Source organism: Pinus tabuliformis, chromosome 2_1 (assembly GCF_031772625.1).
Source record: "Pinus tabuliformis cultivar Carrire ecotype Pingquan chromosome 2_1, CPIR1, whole genome shotgun sequence".
NCBI classification, from domain to species: Eukaryota; Viridiplantae; Streptophyta; class Pinopsida; order Pinales; family Pinaceae; genus Pinus; species Pinus tabuliformis.
Genome location: NC_142299.1, coordinates 449,153,755 through 449,171,043, shown reverse-complemented (window position 1 = coordinate 449,171,043; position 17,289 = coordinate 449,153,755).

Below are 17,289 nucleotides of genomic sequence, written 5' to 3'. Positions count from 1 at the left end.
TCCCCACATCCGCCATCTGAATGAGCCTGAGCCTGTCTTTATGTTTCTGACAATGGTATGGAATGCGATGGAGGTCGGTAATTGTACCGGTGCCACTCCAGCATTCATTGCTGCTTCTCCATGAAGCTTTTATGTTTGATCACTTCACCTCTGCGGTTGTTGTGTTCGACTTCCTCAGAAACTGTTTTGTTCTTTTTCTTAATGGTGAATAATCCTGGGAGATAGACTGCTCTAGCAACGTCTTTCTCATAGTTCGCCTGGAGCTTCAACACTTCTCGTCTCTTTTTATCATAGTTTTGTTTGCCTGGAACTTTGGCGCCCACCGTGGGGCTCAACACCACGACCTGTAACATCTTGAATGTAAAAGCTTATGACAAATCGCAGCATCTTCCCAAACGTTTATAGCTTATGACAAATCACAGCATCTTTTGTTTCCTTTAGATATAAAAAAATTTGTCTCAAATGCATGTCATCTTCGTCACTGGTTTGAATCCAGCATCTTAGTCGCCGGTTCGAATCCACCGGCCCACGTATTGAAGCTCCCCACGTATTTTATGGTTCAGAACGAGGCTCTTGACAATGACTCGCTGCAAAAAGAAATAGATTTAGACAGAGTTAAGATATATATTCAAGGATTCAGGCCTCTGGAAAGGAGTGTTTTTGTTGAGGAATGTTAAATGCGCTGTGTGCTCATGGTATTAAGATGTTGTTGTGTTTTTTATTGTAAAAAGATGTAAAATTATCTTTGTTGGAAAGCTGCATATATATAGTGAACGCTGCCCACTTTGTGCATTGCATATTAAACGTGAATTTACCCATGTGCACCACATTGAGTTCTGTGTAATTTACACTGATCAAGGAATGTGAAGGTTTATTATGTGCATTAAATAGTCTATGCAATGGCGTGTTGAATTTGGGATGAATTCATGAAAAGCATTGGTCCGATATTTTTTTTTACATGAAAACATTGGTGCAGTGAGTGTGGAATGAGAATTTATTTTTATGGCGATATGTTATATGGTTGAGAAGTGGAAGGTATAACATATATATTGTTTTTCTATCAGCAGAAGTTTCTTTTTCCTCTTACAAAATGCATTCAATCATCTCCATGGTAGGGATAGTTCTCACTGGAAAGGAGAACTATCCTGAATGGTCCCGAATGATAAAACACACCCTCATCTTCAATGAGTTGTGGAAAGGAGTATGTGTCGGAGAAGGAGACAAAGACCTAGTACAGCCTACCTCAGACAAAGAGCTCATCATTTTTGAAAACAAGAACAGCAAAGCTTATGCATTAATCAAAGCATCTGTAAATGAAGAGGTGAGTCGCCATATTTTGTCATATTCAACTGCCTTTGAAGCCTTACAAAAGCTGAAAGAACTCTATGACTCACATTCTGCACTTGAAGTTGTTCAACTCATGATTAAACTCTTCACTCTTGAATTGAAAAATAATGATCCTCTTGCTCTTGCATCTGAAGTAAAGTCTATAATGCATGATATCAATTCCACTAAGGTTGAGTTGATATCCTCTTATTGCTTTTCTCAAGGCACTCTATCCTACCTACTCCAATTATCTTGAGTCTTTACAAGCAAATGGAAATCTTAAATATATAACCTTTGACTCTCTTGTGAAAAAGTTTGCTGAAAGAGAGAAAGCCTTTGGAAAGAAGACAGCCCCTGAATCTTCTGAAGAGACTGTGTGCCTTGCCCATAAAGAAAAGCATCCTGCTCAAGATTCTACAAGAGGAAGAGGTGGACGAAGAGGAAGAGGAAGATATTTCAGAGGTAGGGGGGCAGACATTCTCAAGGAGAAAAGGCAAACTTACACTACATTCACTGCAAAAGAAATGGATCACATGATGCCTCTACATGCAAGCTACCATGGGACAAAATTGAGCAGAAAAGAAACCAACAGAAAGGTAAAACTGATGATACAGATAAAGGTAAAGCACCTGAATCCGCTCACTATATTGAGGCACAATGTAACATTGGAGTAAATGAAGATTTGTTTAATGCTTCACTTGCTTCTTCCAAAAATGATTGGTTTCTTGATTCCGGAGCAACCTGTCACATGATTCATAGAAAATATTTTTTTGAAGATTTCACTGACAATGTTGATGGAGCAGTATACTTTGCAGATCAGTCAAAAATCAAGCCATCAGGGCTTGGCACAATCAGGCTTAAACTGCCTGGTCTTCCAGACTTTCTTTTGGATCATGTTCTATATCTCCCACATCTCAAGAGAAACTTGTTGTCCTTGGTTCACATCCGCCAGCAAGGTCACTCCATTCATATGTTTGATGGCAAGCCTGAGGTAAGAAAAGCATCTGACCACTCACTTGTCTTGAGGGGAATAGAAGAAGAAAGGCTTCTCAAACTGCAAGGAACCTCTGCTCATGCACAACATTTCTCATATATTTCTCATCATGAAGAAGGTACACTTCCATCAAGTTTATTATGGCATGCTAGATTTGGACATTTAAACTATGACAGTCTCCGCTTATTGAAGAAAAATGGTGTTGCTGGTTTGCATACAATTCGTAGGAAACATAAGCAATGTGATGCTTGCATTCTAGGAAAGCATAGCAAATAGTCTTTTCATGATTCACATTCAAGAGCACATAGGAAGCTTGAACTCATTCATTCAGATTTATGTGGTCCAATGCCTGTTCCTTCTGCAAATGGAAATAAATATATCATGACATTTATTGATGATTACACTAGAATGTGTTGGGTTTATTTATTGAAGAACAAATCTGATTCTTTTCAAACATTCAAGAATTTTCATAAATGGATTGAAAATGATGCACAATCTCATATTGGGTCTATTCGCACTGATAATGGAAAAGAATATACATCAAATGAATTTGAAAACTATCTTCGCCAACATGGGATCAAACATCAAACAAATTTGCCTTATAATCCCCAACAGAATGGTGTAGTTGAAAGAATGAATAGAACAATCTTGAATATGGTACGATCCATGCTTTTCTTCAAAAATGTAAAGATAATGTTTTGAGCTGATGTTGTTCTATGTGCTGCATATATAAAGAATAGATGTCCATCTAATGCTATAAGAAACAAGACTCCTTATGAATTGTGGTATGGACATGTTCCTTTGGTAAAACATCTCAGGATCTTTGGTTCCACCTGTTATGCTTTGATACAAAGGTACATAGAAACAAACTTGGTGCTAGAAGTCATAAGTGTATCTTCCTGGGGTATTCAAACACCTCCAAAGCATACCGACTTATGATGAAGCAAATAAAAAGTTTGTTGTATCTAGAGATGTCATTTTTCTTGAATCATCCAAATCTGACAATGTTGTTGAGCGGCAACTTGATCGCTTGGATAGATTCACAAAAATGAAATCATTTCAAGAATTTGATAATCAAATTCCACATCTTGAAGGGGGAATTCCTATGCTAGATCAACATGTGGAATCTTCTTCTGAAGAACAATCTCCCTGTATGAAATTCCAACAACGGATGATGTTTTAAGTGATGTAATTGATAGAATTGGGAGACTCAATCTTGATTCAGTCCCAACTCAATCAACAGAGCAGCCCAGACCATCTCAGAAAGGTCCCCCAAAGTGGCTGACAAAGACACTTGAAAGTGTTCATCCTGATGAAATCGGAAAAACAGGAACCAGAAATTCAAACCGACAAAATGGAGGTGATGTAGATGACTCTAATTCACCAGTTGATATGGATGTTTCTTATGATTGTGAATTGAACTTGTCTACAGATTTTGAACCAACTTCCTTCAAAGAAGCAGCTTCTCATGATGAATGGAAAGGAGCGATGCAAAAGGAGTATGATGCCCTCATAAAGAACGACACTTGGAAGCTGGTTGATCCTCCATTTGGAACCAAACCAATTGGCTACAAGTGGGTCTACAAGAACAAGTAAAAAGCGGACGGCTCACTTGACAAGCACAAAGCTAGGCTTGTGGCAAAAGGTTTTGCACAGAAGGAAGGGGTCGATTATGAGGAAACTTTTGCCCCCACAGCAAAATGGGCCACCATCCGGACACTCTTTGCACTAGTAGCTCAGAACGGTTGGAAAGTCGATCAAATGGATGTAAAAACTGCCTTCTTGAATGGAGACCTAAAAGAGAATGTTTTTATGTCCCAGCCTGAAGGATTTGCTATGAAAGGACATGAACAAAAAGTATGCAAACTTGTGAAGTCCTTGTATGGCCTCAAACAAGCACCGCGAGCCTGGTATGAAAAACTAACTGAGCATCTTCTGAAACTCAACTTCAATCATTTTGATCTTGATGATGCAACTTTATTTGTCAAGAAAGTTGGAAAAACAGTTGTATATCTTGTGGTATATGTAGATGATCTTTTAATGACGGGAATAATGAAAGCTACATTGCATCCATAAAGAAGGAATTGGGGAAAAGTTTTGAAATGACTGATTTGCGCTATGTTCATTACTATCTTGGCATTGAAGTAACCCAACATCCAAAATCCATATTTCTTTCTCAAAAGAAATACATTGGAGATTTTTTAAACAGATTTGGCATGACAGAGTGCAATCCTCTTTCTACTCCAATGGAACAAAACTTAAAGCTCACATCTATTGAAGGAAAGGAATTTGAGGATGAGGAAGTCTCATCTACCTCACTACTACCAGACCAGACATTTCATTTGCTGTTGGAATCCTCTCCATGTTTATGCAAAAGCCTTGTGAGGGGCATTGGTCTTTTGCAAAAAGAGTTCTAAGGTACTTGAAGGGAACTCAAGACCTTGGAATCAAGTATACACAGGTGGACGACTTCAGCTTGATTGGATACTCTGATTCAGACTTCGATGGAGACAAAGAAACTGGGGTATCTACTTTAGGACATGCTATGAGTCTTGGATCAGGAGCTGTCTCTTGGAGATCACGCAAAAAATCAATTCCAGCAGATTCCACAACAGAAGAAGAATACGTGGGAGCAGCTGAAGCAAAGAAAGAAATTGTGTGGCTCAGGAAAATTCTTGAAGATTTGCAGGTAAAATAAGTATAAACAACTCCACTCATGATTGACAACACCTCTGCAATAAAGTTGGCCAAGAACCCAAAGATCCATGATCGTAAAAAGCACATTAATACTAAATATCATCTGATCTGACATCATGTTGAGGCCAAAACAATCCATCTCCGTCATTGTTCCACAAATGAGCAAATTGCAGACATCTTCACCAAAGCGCTTGGAAGAGAAAAGCTTGAAAGATTCAGAATGATGCTTGGACTCACCAACATCCCTTCAGATTAAGGGGGGGAATGTTCACACCTAATCCTCTGCGGTTGGGTGAATCTGGAATGTGAATAGTCATCAGAAGATGAACTTAGCAGTCACATTCTTGTATATAACAATAGCTACCTAATGGAATAAATCGAATCATCTTTTCTGCCTAATGGAGTTACTCCCTGGCCTGACATCAATGATGATAGGAGAGGAACCATGGGAAGATTACCACCATCGTTCCCATCTTCCGGATCACCACGAAGATTATTCCAGCAACCTTAATCATCCTTCAGTTTTTGATTTTCTATCAAATACTGTAAATACGATGGATTATCAGGATAGTTCTTTTACTGTGTCAACCTCATTAAAAAATGAAACAACTCACTTTCCAAATCGAGTCTTTGATTATAATCTCGTAAAATCCAAGTCGAGTCTTTCAAATATTTCGAAGGTAAACCTTCATTCCAACCACCGCATTGAATGCAATGAAGCTTGGGGGGCATGCACTTTGATTTGCGTCATTATGCTGGGGGCATGCGAAATTATAACAAGCATAGTTTCTCATTTCAATCTTGTGTAAACATGAAACCGAATCTGAGCATATGTTGTCGCATGGTTCAAGCTCATTAAAAAATGAACCAGGCCATGAGCAGTTTTACGCGAAGTTCAAGCTCATTAAAAAATAAACCTAGCAACGAGCAGTTTTACGTGAAGTTCAAGCTCGTTAAAAAATAAACCTAGAAATGAGCATATGTTCCACCAAAGTTTAAGCTCGTTAAAAAATGAACCCACCTCCGGTAAATAACCATTGCGATCACATTATTATTAGCTTTTGAGCCTTGGTCGTGTTCTTACCATCACCTCCACTCTTTTCTAGCCGATCATACACCTCCATTTGATTGTTTACCCCTTTTGAGGAACAACTACGACAAGTGATCCTATTAGCTACCTTCTTTACACTGCCATGATTGAAAAGTTCCAAACATTACCTGGAACCAGCTGTTATCTTAAAACATCACTCGTTCCTCAAAAAACGAGTCTCCTTTAAGCTCTTTTCATCTGACTCGTAAAATATGAAAAGATTGCTGATCAATTGGCCTCTCGAGATCGTTAAAGTGATTGGAAGTGCCATACCTCCTCTAGATTTTAATCTTTTGGACCTAAGGGATTATTACACAAAAATATCGAGCGTTTGTCTTGTTCGGCTCGTTAAAACTATTGAAAAGTCATCCCTTTCGCATTGTTTTATACTTTTTCGAACTTAAGGGATTATACTACGAAAAAGGAATATTGGAGTTTCCTTTCCGTCTCTTTTCAAACTCTCTAAAATTGAAAAGAACTGAGTTATCCTTGTCTTTAAACTCGTTAAAACAATAGCGACAAACTTGTCCATTCAGACAAGAGCGAGTCTCATTGTTGCTGGGCTCGTTAAAACATAGCGACGGGTTTGCCCGAAGGGTGAATTATAGAACAAGCATATGTTATCCTCCTCAAGCCTGAAAAAAATAAAGAGGTACTGGTCAGAAATGACTGGGGAAAATTGGGAAGAAAACTTGAAGAAACTTTATTGGTAGCAAGTCGCTCTTGAACATGACACTTTCACTCCATCACCATGATTGAGTCGGGTTGGGTTATTTCGTTCACCGGTCATATTACCATTGGTCCACTGTACCATCCATTTTTGGGGTTAACGCTACCAATCCATTTCAGTGTCACCAATATGTTCAAGAGAAGTTGCTCAGAGAATTCACCTACCCAGCTTGTGTCTCACCCACTGCAATACCTTCATGCTTCATTCTTTCATGACTGCCACCCTGAACCTTGTATCATCAAATTGTTTTCACCTCCACGAAATCATTTTCTCTGTTCCGTGTCGTAGATGTGGGATTCATTAATGCCCTCCTACGACGGGTCACTTCTTGTTGACATCAGCTCATTATCCAAGAAGTCGACCTAGGAACAACCCTTTCAGTGCTTTGAAGCTTGCATGCCTCAATGGCAAGTTTCTCACTTTCGACGACAAGTTTACATTAATGGCCTTCGACCGAAAGATTTTACGTGGTGTTCGACATCGACTCATGTATTCACACCACGTGAATTGTATTGCAGTACCTTGAGGGTCATCATCATCATTGGTGATTGCTCTTGCGCCTGTTAACAACTTACATCATTGGCTGGTAATCAGGCGATGCCTTTCCATGTTCAACATCAGAACATATTTTCACATGGACCGACTTGTACTTCGGCCGAAGATTGAACAAGTTTTGAAGACCCTAGATCTAGTTTCATCTATCCGGGCTGTGATATATTCAGGAAAATAAAGACATCAAATGTACATCATTACTGCATAGATAATCATCCAAACCAAAGGATGATGGCTCTACCAGAATCATCGGTCTACTACACAGACGGTTGTCTGTCTTATGTACATGAAAATGAATTTATAAAGCTGAGCATGGGAATGCCCGCCTCAGCTAGATCATGAAAATATTATGAATATAATGTATTGTATTGTATCTTATTATAGGTCACCTTCCAGTTCGAAAAACCTCGGATCCTCATGATAAAGAATTTCACCCGACATCAAAAGATTTACGACCTCATGCTTTAGGGGGCAACTGTTATAGACATATTTGGGCACTGCAACCCCAATCACATATGTCCATAAACCAAGGGCTTCTAAACCCCTAAAATTGTTGTTTCATAACCTAAAGGATCAAGGTCAATTGATTACATCATTTCCCAGAAGATATCCTTGAAAAACTGCTCAGAACTGGTCAAAACTAGATCATCTCACTTGCTCCATGGTCAGGGTGTGATGCATCTCACCTACTACACACAGGAGGTGCAATGCATATTGAAAATTCCTTCTATAGGGTGCGATGAGCGAGAATAGACAAGTGGAAGATACAGTTTGCTAAGTGGATGATCAAGGAATCTTCTAGAAACTTCTCATATGACACTTGCCTCTCAGAACTCGCCCAGGGATGAGTAAGAGATCAATGAAATATCCAAGTGGAACCAAGAACTATCAGTGGAATGACACTAATAAAAAACCCAGAGCTGACTCACACCTCTGCAAATATCTATTATGGATCCCTCATCTAAGAGATCTAGAGGCTGAAGGATGGAATTTTGTAATTAGCAAGGAAGTGTTGTTGGTTTCTCTTTGAAGACATTGTTGGGTGATCTTGCTTTGTATGAGGTGAAGAGGGCTTTCATGCTGGGAGGATGGCGCTGGGTCAGACCAAGTGGTTGTAATTCTCTCTTCTACTACTTCTATCAATAAAGCAATTTGAGTTTTCCTCCATATTCTTGTATATCTCTGAATATTGTGTTGATATATGCATTTGTATGGTCAATATATATCTGATCCTATGTTGTTTACAGTGATAGATCTCTATGATTTGATGGTATTATGCTGCTTTGACTCTACAGGTGCTCTCTGAAGCAGGACAAGTAAGGAAGGAGTGGCGAGATTCTGTCAAAGGGGAAAGGAAACAAGCAAGGAGCCAAGCGAAAGACTGAGGTTGGTGCTCTCTGCTTCTTTCTCGTCTATCTCTCGTAAAGGAAAACACAAGTGACTTTAGTTTTTTTGTTTCTAAGATAGCTACCCATCTTAATGGGACTAGCAGTTCTGAATAGACACTAGTTTTCCCGATAACACACTCCTGGAAGAAAGGAAGTAGTTTGGTTGCAAAGATTTGTTCAAGTATGGGGTTAATACAGGGAGCTATAAGGATAGACTGTGACAGCCAAAGTGAAATTTTCTTGGCAAGGAACCCTGCATATCATTCAAATACAAAGCACATTGATTTTCAGTATCACTTTGTGAGGGATATGATAGAAGACAAAAAGGTCTTGCTGGTAAAGGTGGACACTTTGAAGAATACTGCAGATGCATTGAGAAAATATGTGAGCTCTGAGAAGTTCTCTTGGTGTAGAGAAAAAATGGTCATTTCAGGGCTAGATAAATTACTAATCTCTCTTGTGGCCCCCTGTGTAAAGAAAACAACAAGTGGGAGAATGTTGGGTTTTGTTATATTCTTTCCACGACTAGCCCATGAAGTTAACCGGGGGTTAGAAGGGGGGAGGAGCCCCCCCTTCGTTGCGCTGATTGCGTAGAGCAAGGGGGTCACAGGGGGTTTGAGGGGTGCAGGTAACCCCACTCTATGGGGACTGAGATAGCGCCCCAAAAAAATTTGTTCTTGGACCCTATATTAGGTTTGGCGGACCTACCTATGGTTTTGTGCATGATTTTTTGCACATGGTTTTGGACACGATGGTTTTCGGACCATGGTTTTGGACGCTATGGTTTTCAGTCCATGGTATTGGATGCTTTGGCATGTATAAATATGTATTGTAACATTGAAAGGAACATAATGAAAAATCAAGCTGGTAGTCCCGGTTTTGGGATCCAGGGGAAAATCTCTGTGTATATGTGTTTTATGTGTTACGCTCTCGCATTGTTTATTTTCTATGTTTTAGAATGCGTACATAGGTAATTTCTATACAGGGTTAAAACCTACAGAACTCACTTCACTCCTTCCTCGTGGGCTTCTAAATGAATGGTCGCACATTGAAGGCAAGGTACACCAGCTTTCCACTTCTGAATTTATGTAGTCATGAAAAATTTGTGTGCCTTGATCACATGAAAAAATGACTTGGTCTGTGTAGCGACGAAGGTTGTGGGCCTATCTTCGGTCTATACTACTGCTGAAATGGTTTCAGCCCCAGGTTTTGCAGCATTCTTCTTATGCCTCCTCACTTTCATTCGTAAGTGTAGTACCTGACTCCTTAGCTTGACGACTTCCATTTTTAGCTGCATTTTTTCTCTAAATTGCGACTGGTACTTTTCTTTAAGAGGAGGTCTTCTTTTTGCACATTTCTCAATGAATTATTTTTTGACAGCAACCTCCTCGACTGGTCTCGCAGTTGGTGTGGGGTTTGGTGTTTTGACATCGACAAAATCATCAATAGGCTCTTTATTTACCATGACTCCCTTTGTTTGTTCCTCCACTCGGGGAATAGTCCCAATGTCTTCTCCTTCAGGTCTTGGAATATCCATATCTTCCCTTGGGTCTTCTTTTTGCACATTTCTCAATGAATTATTTTTTGACAGCAACCTCCTCGACTGGTCTCGCAGTTGGTGTGGGGTTTGGTGTTTTGACATCGACAAAATCATCAATAGGCTCTTTATTTACCATGACTCCCTTTGTTTGTTCCTCCACTCGGGGAATAGTCCCAATGTCTTCTCCTTCAGGTCTTGGAATATCCATATCTTCCCTTGGTGGTTCTAGATTCACTACAGGCCCTTGCGGAGTGGTGTCCTCAACACCCTTTTCTTGTCACTACTCCACTTCCCAATCATTTTCTCCTTCGAGTCTCAAATCCTCCGCACCTTTCTTTGGTGGCTCTGTAGCCACTGCAGGTCCCTACGGGGTAGTGTCAACATCAAAATTCTCCTTTAATGGCCCTGTGGAGACAGTATCAGCCATAATCTCTTCAGTTTTTTCTTTGGTCGACACTAGTTCTTATGTGGCAGTGTCGATCACCAATCCCTCAATTTGTGCAATTTGTTCACCAATCAACACTGGTTCTTGTGTAACAATGTCAACAATGGTGCCTTTAACTTCCCCGACAATTTTTAAGATCGGGGGAGAGGTTTTTTCCTTCACGAGGCACCTATGGGAACAAAACTTCCTTGCCCCTCTTGGTAAGGATGTAAGAAGTAGAGAACAAAAAATGTTTTCTTTAGTGTCCATTCTCTCAGTGCCTACTACCTTAGGTCCTCCTTCCCTTGTGCTCATTGGCTGGTCTATGCTCCCTTTTTATTTTTCTACCTATGCTTCTTATATTTTTTCCTCCTGCTCAACAGTCGACACTGGTTCTTTTGGAGCAATGTTGACTGTAGCCCTTGCTTCTTTCAAGGGTTCATTAATCACTTGAGCAGGTGATTTTGGTTCTTGTGTATCAGCACCACTTGCAACCTGATCCAAAGGTTCCTCATTTTCTTGAACAAATGATGTTGGCTCTTGTGTGTTAGAACCACCTGCAATTTCATCCAAGGGCAACAATTCTCTCCTAAAATCTGTAGTCACCACTGGTTCCTGCGGAACAACGTCGACTGCATTCTCTTCTATCTCCATTTCTTCTACTCCCATTGGCCCAACATACGATGTTGGTTCTTATCGAGAAGCATTTTTTGTGGCATCTTCTTCTTCTTCCATCAATTCTTCCTCATCCTCCCTTGCAGGCATCATAGCCGCAAGTTCTTCCTCTGTTAGCTTGGTGAACTGCGGCCAAGCCACAAAAGTTTGAGATAGAGCATGCACCCCTAATAATATGACCAACCCAATATTTGTAAGGACCGTTAATTCCAGTTGAGACCAAAAAGTAGATTGTGCCATTAGCTAAAGACTCTTCCATATAAAATATGGAATATCTAGAGAATGAATCTGTGCATGTCGAAACCGAAGGCATGCAAGAAGCTTGAAATGATACTTAAACAAGGTAGAAAACTGGCCTTCACAAGTAATGTACCTTATGAAAAAATATGCAATCTCAGCCCATGGGTGGGGCAAAGACTTTCGATCATACCCCCTACCCTTCTGGACCGTTGTTTCTCCAGCCTGCAGAACAATTCCGGGAACTCTGGAAAAGGAAATTTTCTTGAAAACCATTTATGCCTTCCTTGCGGCAATCCACTGATAGTTGAAATTACTTCCTTTGTGACAGAAATATCCAACCCATGAACTCTGGAATGGTTTCCATCCAAATTCAATGTGAATTCGACCGTGATAGCTTCATCAAATCCTCAAAGTACAAACTCCATCCTACATCTAAAAATACCTACCATATGTCTGGATTGCTTTGGACCTGTACTGCATTCTCTGGTTCGTGCCTAACGGCTTTCCCACCCATTCTGTAGTTTCTCTGTAGCATCCATTGAACAACAAGACCATTGCGGAGGAGTGTCGACAATTAAAATTGCAGTGATAGGGTTGTGGTGGTGACGGGGTGCGATGATAGTGAAATCCGAGAAGATAATGGTAAAATATGGAAAAATCCATGACATATTATGGTAATAATGAGTGATAATTATGGTAATCATTTCATAGCATTGGAAAGGGTCATCCATTAACACAATCGTATTAATTTCAAGTCTTGGTGCATATAGATAACCGTGTGAGGTATGGTGGGGGTCGTGGAGTTTACGCATTTAGCACAGGGTTCAATGGTGATACGACAAGTGATTACTATATTTTAATTATGGTATCTTCATATTTATTATAATACCTCCCCCCCCCAAATAAGGGATGATCGTCCATGGTCATATCGAGTCATGTCAAATGAATTATCAATCAAATCCACAAAGTCAATTGGGGACGTACTTGGCGACTTACCTTGATGAAGTAACAGCAACAGATGAGTAACAACATCAGAGGGAGTAATAGCACCCGAGTAACAAAATCAGGGAGTAACAGCATTGGAGTACTTAGTCGAAATCACCACAATCAAAGTAACAATAATGGGGGAGTAACAACGCCAGTGAAGAATTTAAAAAAATCGCCATGATCAGAGTAACAACACCGGAGGAGTAACAATGCCAATGAAGTACCTGCAGGAAAAAAGATGATAGAGTAGCAACAACTTTTTATTATATATATATATATATATATATATATATATATATATATATATATATATATATATATAGATATATATATATATATATATAGATATATATATATATTAGATCAAAGGTGCAAAGGAAGAGTTCTTTGCACTAATAATTTCAAAACCAGAATTATCAGAGAAATGTTTAATAAAGGAGTCTTTAGAAGTTGGATGATGATACAGTCTGAGGCGATGTCCATTTACAAGTAGAGGAGTATGTGTGTCATCAATTGTTATAAGTCTAACAGCCCCGTTGTCAAACACCTTGTCAACTTCACATGGTCCCATCCATCTGGAGAAAAGTTTTCCTTTAAAATATTTGAACTGGGAGTCATAGAGAAATGCCCAATATCCCCTTTAAAACACCTTTTTCTTGATAAATCTGTCGTGCCATTTAGTTCACTACTGCTAAATTGCAGCAGTGTTCTAGATAGCTACCAAACGAATTTCATCCAACTCATTTAACTGTTCCAAACAGTGTTTTTTCTCTTCTGAAAGATTCAAACCTACTTCAAGGGTTGTCCTGAGCGTCTTAATTTCAAATTCCACCGTAAAAAAAGAGGAATTCCCATAGACAAGATCATATGGTGAAAATCATGTTGTGTTTCGCCATGTTTTTCTATACGCCCACAGTGCCTCGGGAAGTTTTTCAGCTCAATTTCGGCAATGATTTGCTACAGTCTTTGTAAGAATATTTTCCAATACCTTGTTTGTGCTCTCGACTTGGCCATTCGCTTAAGGGTGATATGGAAATGTTACCCTATTCTTGATCCATATTTCTTCATATATAATCCCTGACGTCAAATGTGAAGTAAATTGCACCCATCCATCTGAAACTATCTCTCTAGGAGCTCCATACCGAGAAAAAAATTAACCAAAGAAGAAGTTTGAGACAACCTGTTATGTTACTTTCACAATAGCCTTCGCCTCCACCCACTTGGCCACATAATCTGTGCAAACTAGAATGTGAAATTTTTGATGTGAAGGTGGATTGAATGGCCCAACAAAATCAATAGCCCATTTTTCAAAGGGCTTAAGAACTAGTTGAGGTTGTAGCGGCATCTCATCCGCCCAACCAGACTGACCCATCCGTTGGAAACTATCGCAACCTCGAACATATTTCCTTGCATCACGAAAAATCGAAGGCCAATAGTACCCCATTTGCAACACCTTATGACTTGATTGCTTATCTGTAACATGTCCACCACAAGAGCCATCATGAGCAGCTTGCAAGACATCATAGATGTCATCCTCACTTATGCAGCGTCGTGTTTGTTGGTCAGGTCTTGTGTAAAAGAGATATCCTTCTATCCATGAATAGAGGGCACTATGATGGATAATCTTTCGATGTTCTTTATAAGGTAAGTGTTGAGGCACTTTTCTTGTAGCAAGATAGTTAATAATATCTGCATACCACGGAGTGTGAGTAGAAATTACAAAAATATGTTCATCTGGAAAACTATCCTCTACAGGGGTACATTCATCACTAGTATCCATCCTAGATAGGAAATCTACAACTGCATTATCTTTTCCCCGCTTATCTACAATGGTAATATCAAATTCTTGAATTAACAACAACCATATTGTAATACGACCAGGGGTTATTGGTTTATTCATCAGATACCTGATAGTTGTATGATCAGTGTGCACAAAAGTAGGATACCCTGTAATATAATGTCGAAACTTATTAATAGCATAAATACAGCCAAGAACTTATTTTCAGTTACCGTATAGTTTAGTTCAACAGAAGTCAAGTTCTTGTTGACATAATAGATCGCATATGATTTCTTATCCTCTTGTTGCCCCAGGACCGCCCCTACTATTGTTTGAGAAGCATATGTAGAGATGTGAAATGGGAGCTTCCAGTCAGGACCTCGTAATATCAGAGCTTTACAAACTAGTTCTTTGATTCCTTTAAGGTTTCTTCACATTCACTTGTCCACACAAAATCTGTATCTTTAGGTAACAATTGAAAAAGTGGGAATGCTGTCTTAGAAAAATTTCCTATAAATTGCCTGTAATAGACAACATAACCAATAAAGTTACATACCTATGTCAGTGTCTTAGGTGTAGGAAAATTTAATATTACCTCTACCTTAGCAGGATCAACCTGAATTCCTACCGCTGAAAGCAGGTGCCCCAGCACTATTCCTTCCTCCATCATCATATGACATTTTATTGTACTAAGAGAAACATGTGTCTGTATACATGTTTTAAGTACTTTATCTAATTTTTCTAGACATTCTTCAAAAGAATCCCCATACGGGGTGAAGTCATCCATGTAGATTTCAACACTATCATTGATCAGATCATAAAACATTCCTATTATTTCCCTTTGAAAGGAAATAGGTGTATTATAGATACCAAATGGGAGGACTCGGTAGGAAAAGGTCCCCTGAGGACATGTGAAGGTGGTTTTATCGTGATCCTCAAGAGCCATTTGTATATGGTTGTATCCGCTGAATCCATCTAGAAAGGAGAAAAACTTCTTTCCAGCTTATGTATCAAGGACCTAGTCAATAAGGGTAGGGGAAAATGATATTTTAAAGTCGCTTTATTTAATTCCCTGTAATCTGCACAAATCCACCACTTTCCATTCTTATTAGGAACAATTATCAGCGGGAAACCCATTAACTATCTGATATCAAATAAATAAAACCCACGTCTAATAGCTTATGTAATTCATCTTTGACAATGTTTTTTAAGGTAGGATTCATTCTTCTTCGTGGTTGCCTAACAGATCAACATTCTTCTTTAATGTATATGCAATGATTGCATAAATTAGCAGGGATGCCTTTCATATCTGTATACTCCTAAGGAAAGGCTTCCATATGATCCCGAAGTACCTTTAGTAACCGTTCAGTTTGGGAGGGGGAAAGGCCAACATTAATAGCCAATGTTTTCCATGGTTCAATTTCTACAGAAATGTTGTCACGGGGTACAATTACAGGAACATTTTCAACCTCTATTTCTAGTTCCATATTTTTTGGAACGTTGCAACTCATGAAAGATTTGAATATTTGGCAGGTTGGGTCATAAATGGAGTCAGGACTGTTTAGAAAGGTGTTAATGGCTTCATCCTCTATTTCATCCTTGAAACAAAGATCTTCACTGATGGTAAGGATAAGTCTAACTTCTTCATTCTTAGATTTGGGCTCTTTCATAGGTAGATATTTTTGCATCAAGGTAAATCATGGTTTATCTGACGAACTTGGTTATGCAGGGGGTAGAGGATAAGATTATTTGTAACTTCCCCACTAGATATTACCATATTTCCAGACCAACACCCAATGTAACCATCTATAGTCACAAGCCAAGGTATTCCTAAAATAAAATGACATCCACTGGCTGGGGATTGAGTATGTAAAACTAAAAGATCGACAGGGTATTGCCATGAGACTACTAAAATAGTTATATCTTCCATCTTCCCTACCGTCTTATAGTAGGCTGATCTGACAATTCTAGGACGGTGGGAGTTAGTTTAAGGTTTCACAGACCCAAGGTAATCATAGTTGCAGAGGTTATAACGTTAATTGTTGTCCCCAAATATACCAGTACATTTTGGATATGAAACCCTCCCAATAATCCATGGAGATGAGGAGTATAAATTACTTGTGCTAGAAATAGAATTGAGAAATAAAGGTTTTCCATTTGCGATATTGGAGTCTGTTGACGGTGTTGGACCCGCCAACATTCAAGGGATCACCCCGATATGAAGTCCCAACTATACCTCACACCATTTTGTGTGGAATCCCATCCGGTATGATGGCTCGATTGCCATTATCTTATGGATTTTCCTCAACTCTTGCTTGTCAGCACAGGAGAGTGGTTCGCTTTGTCTTCAAGAAGTGAGGTTCGCATGCCTAGTGAGTGTAAGTGTACTTGTGTCAATGGTTCTTTCACTGTGAGGGAAAAAGGTGAAGATGAGTTCCAGGTTGAAATGGATCAGTCCCAACTCAGCTAGGAACACACAACGCAAAGGACATACATAGCTTCTGGTGAAGTAATCCACTCGGATCCGGCAGTCACAGCATACAAGGTAAGATAACATGTACAACACTCATGGATCAGTCTGAGACGAGTGCAACGATTGTTACAGCAAGGTTTGTGTGAAAATTTTGTCTTCGATATGGAAAAGACAACATTAAAAGAATATACAACACATTTACATTAATAGATTATGCATTACAAAAAATGAATCAGTTTAGATGTAGAACACATGGTTAAAGAAACATGCATTACAAGTGTTAAAGATCAGTCTTACAACAAATACAATACATGTGTGAAAACTTGTTGGCATGTTGACAGGCTTTTGAATTAAGCAAAAGTTCCAAGACACGTCATTCACCAATACCATACATCA